We start from the raw sequence: 8,875 nt of genomic DNA, 5'->3' as shown, positions 1-8,875 counted from the left end.
CAAGGAGAGAGAGAGGAGAGTTTCCTACTCAAGCAGCTGGAGACTGGCCTGTTTCATCAAGAGAGCTCAGAAGAACTGAAGCATTTGAGGCTCAAGGTGAGAGATTCGGTGTTTCACAGCTTGTTGAGCCATAGGTGCAACCACAAGGGGATGGAAGGGTGCAGGGGCAACATGTCCCCCCACATTTCAGGAAAGGCTTTTGTCTCACCCCAACCTTTTTCAGGGTCTGTTTCTCCCCTAGGCCCCGCTCCAAAGCCCACTGAAGTCTACGGGATGCTTTCTGTAAAGTGCCAACTCTTAGGTGCTTGCGGACTGGAGAGGGTTCTGACGCCCTCTGGCTGCCGAGGGTTCTCGTGAATGGAGGCTTTTTTGCTGTAAATTTAAATCGCTCCTGCTAAGGAAAAGCTTTGAGGAGAGCTCTGCTGGGCGAAGAGCTTCGATTGCATCCAGGATTTCCCATTGCTTTCTCTCAGTTCTGGGTATTTCATTGATTTGTTTAGCTCATTTTTGGCAGCTAGTGCCGATAAGTTTTGATAGGTGTGAATGTTATTAAACAGTCTCTCAGTGCTAGGGGCCACACCATGGCAGGTGGGACGTGCAATGTGCTCCTTCACCTGCATTTACCATTGGAAAATGTGAAAATGCAAATTTACAGGTGGAGTCAGGCACACGCTGGGGAGATACACTGGAGCACACACACTCTGTTAGCACCGGAAGCTGCCCCTCACTACCGTTGTGCACCGTGCAATGCACGCTGGGAGCCCTGTAACTCAGAGGCAATGGAGCCTCTGTCTGCAATTCGTGATGCGGGAACATGCTGTGGTTGTTAACAAAGTTACCTATATCCCTGGCCATGCAGGTGAAATCGCCTCCCCGGGGGACTAGGAACAGGAGTGCCAGGCTCACCTGACTCTTGTGAAAGGCTGTAAGGACAGACTGGGCCTTACTGACAATCTCTCGGTAGAAAGGCAGTTTGTCCAAACCCTCTGATTCAGCGTCTCAGGGCAATGCTACCTCCCTGTTCACTGCACGCAGTTTGCTTTGCTCTGGTGTATCACTGGGGGCTGGGATATTCAAAGGCTCGTAGGGGACGATTATATTGTAATTTGTATTTGTTTTACTATTAATCAGCCCTACATAAGTCATCCTCATAGGCTTAGGTATAAATTTGGTCATTCTTCCTCCAGATAAGCACATTTCCTGATGCCTTCCCCTTCACATAACACAAGAACCAGGGGTCACTCCATGAAATTAATAGACGGCAGGTTTGAAACAAACCTAAGGAAGTACTTCTTCACACAACACACTGTCAGCCTGTGCATCATGTTACCAGGGGATGTTGCAAAGGAAAACACTATAACTGGGTTCAAAAAAGAATGAGATAAGTTCCTATGGGTTAGGCCCCTCAATGGCTATTAGCCAAGATGGTCAGGGACACAATCCTAAGCTCTTGGTGTGGCTAAGACGCTGACTTCCAGAAGCTGAGAGTGGACACTGGGATGGATCACGCCAATTGCCTTGGTCTGGTCATTTCCTTTAAAGCATCTGGCCCTGGCCACTGTCGGAAGACAGGGCTGGATGGACCTTTGATCTGACCCAGTCTGGCTACTGTTATGTACCTATGTGGGCCTGTCCGACCCAGGGTGGTGTATCACTACAGCAAATAGTCCCCCCCGCAGTTGCTCTCCCTCTTTGAGACTGCGCAGCACAAGGTAGATCTCATACACGTCACAGGCACAAGCCCACAATGCCGGCCTGTGGAGCCACACCCAGGACCTATCTAGGACTTTGTAACTCACTGCTCCTTCTACCTCATGACTGTGAAACTGAGGTGTGGGCATTTCTATACTCCCTGTCCCTGCTCCAGCCCCTTTAAAGTGGGGGAAAGGACCCCAGAGTGGCATAAAGGGTTGCTAAAGGCCCCAGATCGGCTGGGGGAAGATTTGCCTGGCACAGGACCTCCAGAAGACAGCTGCTGTCCGTTGCAGGACCCATCACAAGCTCTGGTGTAGGGCCGTGGTGGATGTGGGCTTAGGGGAGGAAGAGACGTGGCTACAGCGTAAAACACTGTCGAGATGCCAGGCAGCTCTGGGGCCAACAGGCAGCAAGGCACCAAATGCCATAACTCTGACAAGCCCCCAGGACTTTTCTATGTGACCACTGGGGCCACAGCGTGTCCTAGAACGGGGGAGGTGCAACGGTGGGTTAACACTACCGGTGCTCCGGGGCTGGGAGCTCTGTGCTGCACCAAGCAGGGGGCACTTGGTCGAGCGTGAGGCCTGTTAAAGGAACTGGGCAGTTTTAGAAATGTGGAATTGGTGAATCCTGAATGGAATAAAAAGGCAAAAAAACCCAAACAATCCGTTTGCCAATTCCAGCGTTCTTGCTGGCACTCTCACCCTCCAATTATTGACCTGAACTCTCAGCCTCAGCTTCATCTCAGCGAATTTATGGTCTAGGATTGTCTCGAGTTTTTAATAGCCCTCTCTAGCCTGTGACTCAGGGCAGGGTGGGGACATCCCTTTCATGCTGACTGGCTGAGGTTCACATGAGAGGAGCCCCACGTGAAATTAGAGCTTTATCGGCTTGATATTGGCCTTGGGCAACTGTGCCTCATGCTGAGGGTCTGTGTTGTATTTCCATCCTTTCATCTTCCTTGTCACTCACCTCTGGGTCTTTTCCTGTTTCTCTACATCCTTTCTATACATTGGTGACCAAAACTGGACACCGAAGCAGTGCCAAGTAGAGTGGAGCACTGCTATCAGCTCCTGTGACTTGCATGCAACGCCTGTTAATGCAACCTACAACTGAATTTCCTTCTTTTGCAACAGCCCCCAGCAAGCACAGCCTTGGAGCGGGAAGGACTGGCTGCCTGGTAGTTAGAAAGGGATACCTTGGACACAGCAGTGCTGGGAAGGGCAGGAGAAGCTGGGGAGCTCCAGCCTGGTGAACTCCCAGGCCAAGGGCCTGAGACAGGAGGTACTAGTGCTGCAGAGGTACAGCCAGGGCAGGAATAGGCAGCAGGTCCAGCCCCCTTGCCGATGATGAGTGGCCACTTCAGACCGCAGTTTGCCCCTGAGGGACGGGGCTAGATGCAGACTGGCAGCGGGTCACTGAGGTGAGGTGGGATTAGGGGATTGGGGTTCCCCAGGTAGGGGAGGACCCCTGAGTGTGGGGGCACTGCATGGGGCAGGACCCAAGAGGAGGGGCACCGTGAGCCGGGAGGGACACAGGGCCTGCAGTGGTGTGGTGGAGCCCCAATCCTGCTCATTGTGTATTTAAACCCAAATGCGTGTATTGGAGAAGCAGAGATATCTGGCCACAGGCTGGGTCTGTGTTTAAGTCTCTAACTCCCAGCTTTCCTGTAAAGGAGGCACTTCCAACACGGAGACATTAAGTTCAAATTCAATGCGAGTTTATTCAGTTATAAAACTACGTCTGTAAGATTAATAATTCTGAAGCCCGAAGCAATTAACACAAGGATTACTGAGCCAGGCGAGATGTGAACATGCTCGGTACTGAATGTGGCACACAGAGAGACACATAGCACTTTAGGACCCATGTGTTATAGAGTCTGGTCGCTCATGTGAGTCAGTCAAGCAGGAGATCATCTGATACAAACAGCAATAGAGTTTGTGATATAGTAAAGCCAAAGGGTCAGATTCAGAGACACGTGCAGCCCCCATTGGAAAAAGGTGTAAAATCAGCACCAAGAACTCAAATCGCAGCTCTGCAGAGAAATGGTCTTTTCTGCTGAGATATTTTCACCATAAAGTCTCTGAAATGAGGTTTGGGTGCTGCTAAACCATCTCAGTTTACAATGAAGTGATGATTAGAGGGTTAACTCTGTGCCCAGGCTGCAGAAATGTAGGGATATTTAGACCCAGTTATTCCAATCATCCAGGAGTTTCTTATAAAGTCCATTCCTGGTGGTCTCAGAGTGCAAAGATGACATGCTGGATACAAGGGTTGGCAGGAGGGCAGAGCCATGTTTGTAATTCAAAAATATATATTGTGTGTTTTTGTTTTGACCTTCACTCAACCAGATTCCATTTTAATTCGTTTTGCCTTAGTCCCTAAATGCCACAACGTGGAGCCCGCTGAGCCTGGCATTTAATGGCAAGAGAAACATGCCAATGAAGAGAAGCAGCAAGCATCTATTGCTAGCGGTGCTGGTCTCACGTAACAGGTTTGCGCCATGGAATCTGCTGCACTAGACGCTTTGCACTGGTGAGAGATAAATGCAAAAGGTAAATACTTCCTTCACTATCCCTGGGAGGGGTCAACCATTGGTTAGGGAACTTGCTCTCCGTTTCAGGTGGTTCTATCACTTTACTAATATAACTTTGACCCAATGAAAAAAGAATTCCAGCCAGAACCCCAGAAGCTGGGATTGGGCGACAGGGCTGGATCACTTGGGGATGGATTTACCTGTTCTGTTCATTCCCTCTGGGGCACCTGGCACTGGCCACTGTTGGAAGACAGGATACAGGGTAGATGGACCTTTGGTCTGAGCCAGTATGGCCATTCTTATGTTCAATCCCCAGGGGATCTGATCTGGCCTCTCTTTCTGTCTCCCTCTCTTGTTCACTGTTTTTTGTTTTGTTTTTGTTTATATTGCGGGTTTTTTTATCCACTCTCAGAGATTTTTGATACAGTTGAAAAGGATTTTAAGCCTTTACTCTGTGAGGTAGAGGTGGATCTTTTGTTGCTGTACTCTTGTACTCTTTACCTTTTGCTTAAGACAGAACTTTGGCCAGAACATTTTGGGCATCTTTGGTAGCATCATTCAGAAAGCGTTTCAGCATGTAGTACGTGGTCCCAAAGGAAACTCCTCCAGATAACAAAGGACCAATAATTGGTACAAAATCTAAAACCTCTTCAACTATCATCACTGCAGCACATGCAGACCTGGCCAGTAGACTCACCACCCACTCTTTTGTTATTGAGTCGGCCATTGGGACTGCTTTAATTACAGACTTCAGTTCTGCAACGGGCTTGCCAAACCGCTTAGCGAGTCTAGCAAGGGAATTATCATCCAAGCCAAAGGCAATGAGGTAAAGTTTCATGTTTGCCGCCAAGATGGCTACATCACAAACAAATGAGAGACCTGGAACAGGAATGGCGGCAATAGCACCTGACACAAGGGCCAGTTTCCAGATATGTTTCTTCAGTTCAGCCTTTTTCTTTTCCAGGATTTTTGCTGAGATGTTGGGCAGGGACAGGATGAAAGCGTGTCTCTTGTGAGCATCCAGCTCATTCTCCAGTGTCTCCTGCAAGAGCGGGAAATCATATTCGTCAAATTTCCAGTTGGAGATGAGGAAAACCCTTGGGGAGGCCTCCCCTGCTTCCTTCAGGTTCTTGATGCAGTTCTCCCGGATCTCCTGCAGGATCCGATTCTCATCATAGGTGCTGGGCCGGCGGGTCTGAGCCTCATGCAAGTCTGCATCCACTTTGGAGCGCACGTAGTAAAACCTCTTTCTCATCTTGTGAATCTCCCGAGCAAGGCTGGTGTGGAGGAAAGTGAAGCGCTTTGAGGCGATGATAATGAAGAAGTCATAGCGGCTGAAGTTTACCTGTTTGAGGTATGTGTTTGGTTGAAAACTTGTTGTCCCGATTCCTGGCAGATCCCATAGTGTTACATTGGGGAGTACAGGGTGTGAATAAGCCTCTGGATCCTTTGTTGTTTCAACCACCCCAGTTTTAGCAGCACCTTTATCTTCATCTCCCAGTCCCCGAATGGCATTGACGAAGGATGATTTTCCAGAGCCTGACTCCCCTGTGATGGCGATGTCAAGTGGGGTTTTTTCTAATGACTCCAGCTCCCCCTACAGTTTTGCTGCTGCTCCCAGGAGGTTTCCTGATTGAAAAGCAGCCTTCATCTCTTCCAATTCCTCTTGGGAGAGTTTTTCAGCCATGGCAGCTCCTGGCAATGGTGCAGTTCGTCTTACTGGAAAATCTTAGAAAAGGAATAGAAAGACTCTAACAATTTATTATAATCTGGCAAATTCAAAAGAACCCCTTCACATGGGAGCCCGTGGATGAAAAACATTCACATTAAACTGAGATTGGCAAAATTATAAATTTTAATTAAAGGCAGATCCATTTTGCTATATATTCACTGCCTTAAAAAAGTATCTTAATGTAGAGTTAAGATTGCCCAGTTCTGCTTCATCGTGGAGACTGGCCAAATGTGTCTCTCTGAACCCTGGGAAATCCAGAGTTATGGTAATGCTCCCATCCCGCACACCTCCAGCCAACCCTAGGTCTCTGCTAAAAAAGATTTTTGGAAACTGTGATGGATCTCTAAGAAGGGACGTAGCGGGGTGGTTACTGGCTTCAGCCCGGGGAAAAGGCTGCCCTGGGAAGCCAATTGCTAGGCTGATAGGGGAAGCAGCCTCAGCTGGGGCCATGCCCCAATCAGGCCACAGCTGGCCCTATAAAGGGACTGCTAGGCAGGCACTAGATTAGAGAGTCTCATTCTAGCTATAGAGGGAGGAGGGCCTGACTTCTGGGGAACTGAGCGAGGTTCCTGAGTGGAGCAGGGATGCGGAATAGGGCAAGGGAGCTGGGGAGCTCCCACCTGGAAAAGCCCCAGGCTGTGGCTTTGCCAAAGGCGAAGCAGTTGCTAGGGTTGCAAAGGAGCAGCTCAAGGGTAGGCAAAGGCAGCAGGTTTAAGCCCCCCTTGCCAATGATGAATGGCTTGTACACTGCAGTGAGTGGGGGCTAGCTGGAGACTGGGCAGGAGCCGTCGACGGAGGCGAGGCGGAGATAGAGGGTTGGGAGTCCCCTGGGTGGGGAGACCCAGATCTGTGGAGGTACTGCCAGGGGGAAGCACCCAAGGGAAAGGAGAACCAGTGTCTGGGAGGGACATGGACACCGACAGCTCCAAAGGGCCGAGTGGATTGGGCCCAATCTCTTTTTGCCTAGACCCAAAACCAGATGCTCAACATAATGCTGAATCAGAGGAGGATGCTTAGTCTATAGCCCTGTACTATCTCAAGTTGAGGGAGAAATTCAGTATTAAGCCTGTGTGAGTTCATAACCATAAAACCGTGATGCATGCAATTGTGCGAGTGGCTGTGCACAGAATCATGAAGAATTGCCTGAGAGAGAAACAAAATGAGGATTGTCCTGGGTGCACCATAGATGCTCCCGGTCAGAGTCATCACAACTGCATGTACTGGTCTTTAGATGATGTGAACTGTAAAATTAAAGAAATTAGCGGTAGTTTGTATCTGGAGAGTGTGTTAAATATCATCATCATGCTGGGATACACGCTGCAGTGGGTCTGTTTAACCCAGGAACATTTATCTCTAGGGGCAGAATTGGTGGCCGCGTTGTAAAATAAAATGTCAGTTGAAAATAACTGTGTGAAGCATGTTTTTACGAAGTTCAAGGGCTGTGTGGTTTGTCAAAGGGAAGTAGGTTGCCCCCGTAGTAGACGCACAATTAGGTTACAGTTTGTCAACAACAAGAAGAGGTACATGAGCGGCCTGTTCCTCTAACAAAGGCCCCCTCACCCCACCCAGCCCTGGCGCTTGTGCACGAGGGATATAGGCTGTTGGGGCATCTGGACCATTGCAAAGCAGCCCCAGAACCCCTCTTAAATCAAACCGTCTTCTGCTTCAGCTGGACCTTTTCATTTCCCCACCCACCAGGCTCTCTGCATTCGGACTTAATCATGACCCCTCTGATTTCAACAGTGTCTCAGGTCTCTCGTCTGCCGGTTCATGTGATCTAATGCTGTAGAGCATCTAGGGTTATACTTTGCATGAAAGTGTTTTATAAAAACAAAACAAAAAAAAATTCTCTAGGGGCTTAGACAAGATCAACACAATTGTAGTTGTCGCTTTGCAGGCCCTGCTTCAAAGTATCTTTAAGTTTGTTTTTGTTCATATTTCATAATACCTCATAACATGGGAAAGTGCTTCTGAGTGACAAACGCTTGCCCGTGCTAAAGCATAACAACTAATGGCTGCCTACAAAACTGTTTCACTAAAAGAGTGATCAACATTCCCCCTAAAACTCAGGGCAGCTTTCTTACCCCCAGGCCTTGAGCTCTGTGGCTTTTAAAAAAAATAGTTTGTCCTCGGTTTAGATTTTAAAAAAAACATTTAAAAAGAAGAAAGTGGGGGGAGGGGGGAGTAGGAAGATGTGAGGTGGGGGGGCAGACTCCTTATCTCTGGCAATAAACAGCTAACTTCTTCTAAATAAACTATTTTTCTTGTGCTTTTTGCATAAATCCAAACTGTTAAAAGCAATCTTGTTTGGGGTTTGTTTTTTGTTTTTTTTGCTAATTTTGGTTTTTTTATTAAAACACGTCTGTAAACTCCCCTCAATTGCCAGTTTTCATATTCTTACCCAGTTGGTGTTTTGGCACTTTAAAAACACTTTTTTTAAAAGGACAAGCTAGTATCTTTAGTGAACTAAAAAGGCTTAACTTCTACAGAATATCCCTAAGAGGGGCCTGGTTTTGTTACAGCTCAGGCAATACTGATTTTTCATGTTAAACTTTAAAAAAAAGCAACAAACATAATGCTTCAAATAGGCCTCACTGCATACAGAATAGCCTTTAAAAAGGTCATGTTATATTACAGCTCAGTCAAAGCTGTATTTTCATGTTAAATATTACAAAACCTTTATTTTCATGTTAAATGTTTAAAAAAAACCCTTTATATAATGAAACACTGCATGTTTAGCAAGTGTTAAAAGTCTGGGGGAAAAGTCAAGGGGTGGGGTGCTCTTTAGCTAGGCTGTCTCTGAGCTTCACGCAGTCACAAAGCCGTGGGTCTTTTCTTTTACAATCAGTAAAGGGAATAAAATACTTGTTAGAACTTTTACAAAGTTGCTTTTGTTAAAAAAGTAGGGGAAG

At 47.5% G+C, this 8,875-nt stretch overlaps 1 pseudogene; it reads right to left on the bottom strand.

Moving 5' to 3' along the window:
* Positions 1-4,507: 4,507 nt before the first annotated feature.
* Positions 4,508-5,972, bottom strand: LOC120390322 (annotated as a pseudogene).
* Between the last annotated feature and the right edge of the window lie 2,903 nt (positions 5,973-8,875).

This window comes from Mauremys reevesii, linkage group 24, assembly GCF_016161935.1.
Source record: "Mauremys reevesii isolate NIE-2019 linkage group 24, ASM1616193v1, whole genome shotgun sequence".
NCBI classification, from domain to species: Eukaryota; Metazoa; Chordata; order Testudines; family Geoemydidae; genus Mauremys; species Mauremys reevesii.
The sequence above is the reverse complement of the archived record's forward strand: the minus strand, read 5'-3'. Positions and strand labels throughout refer to the sequence as shown.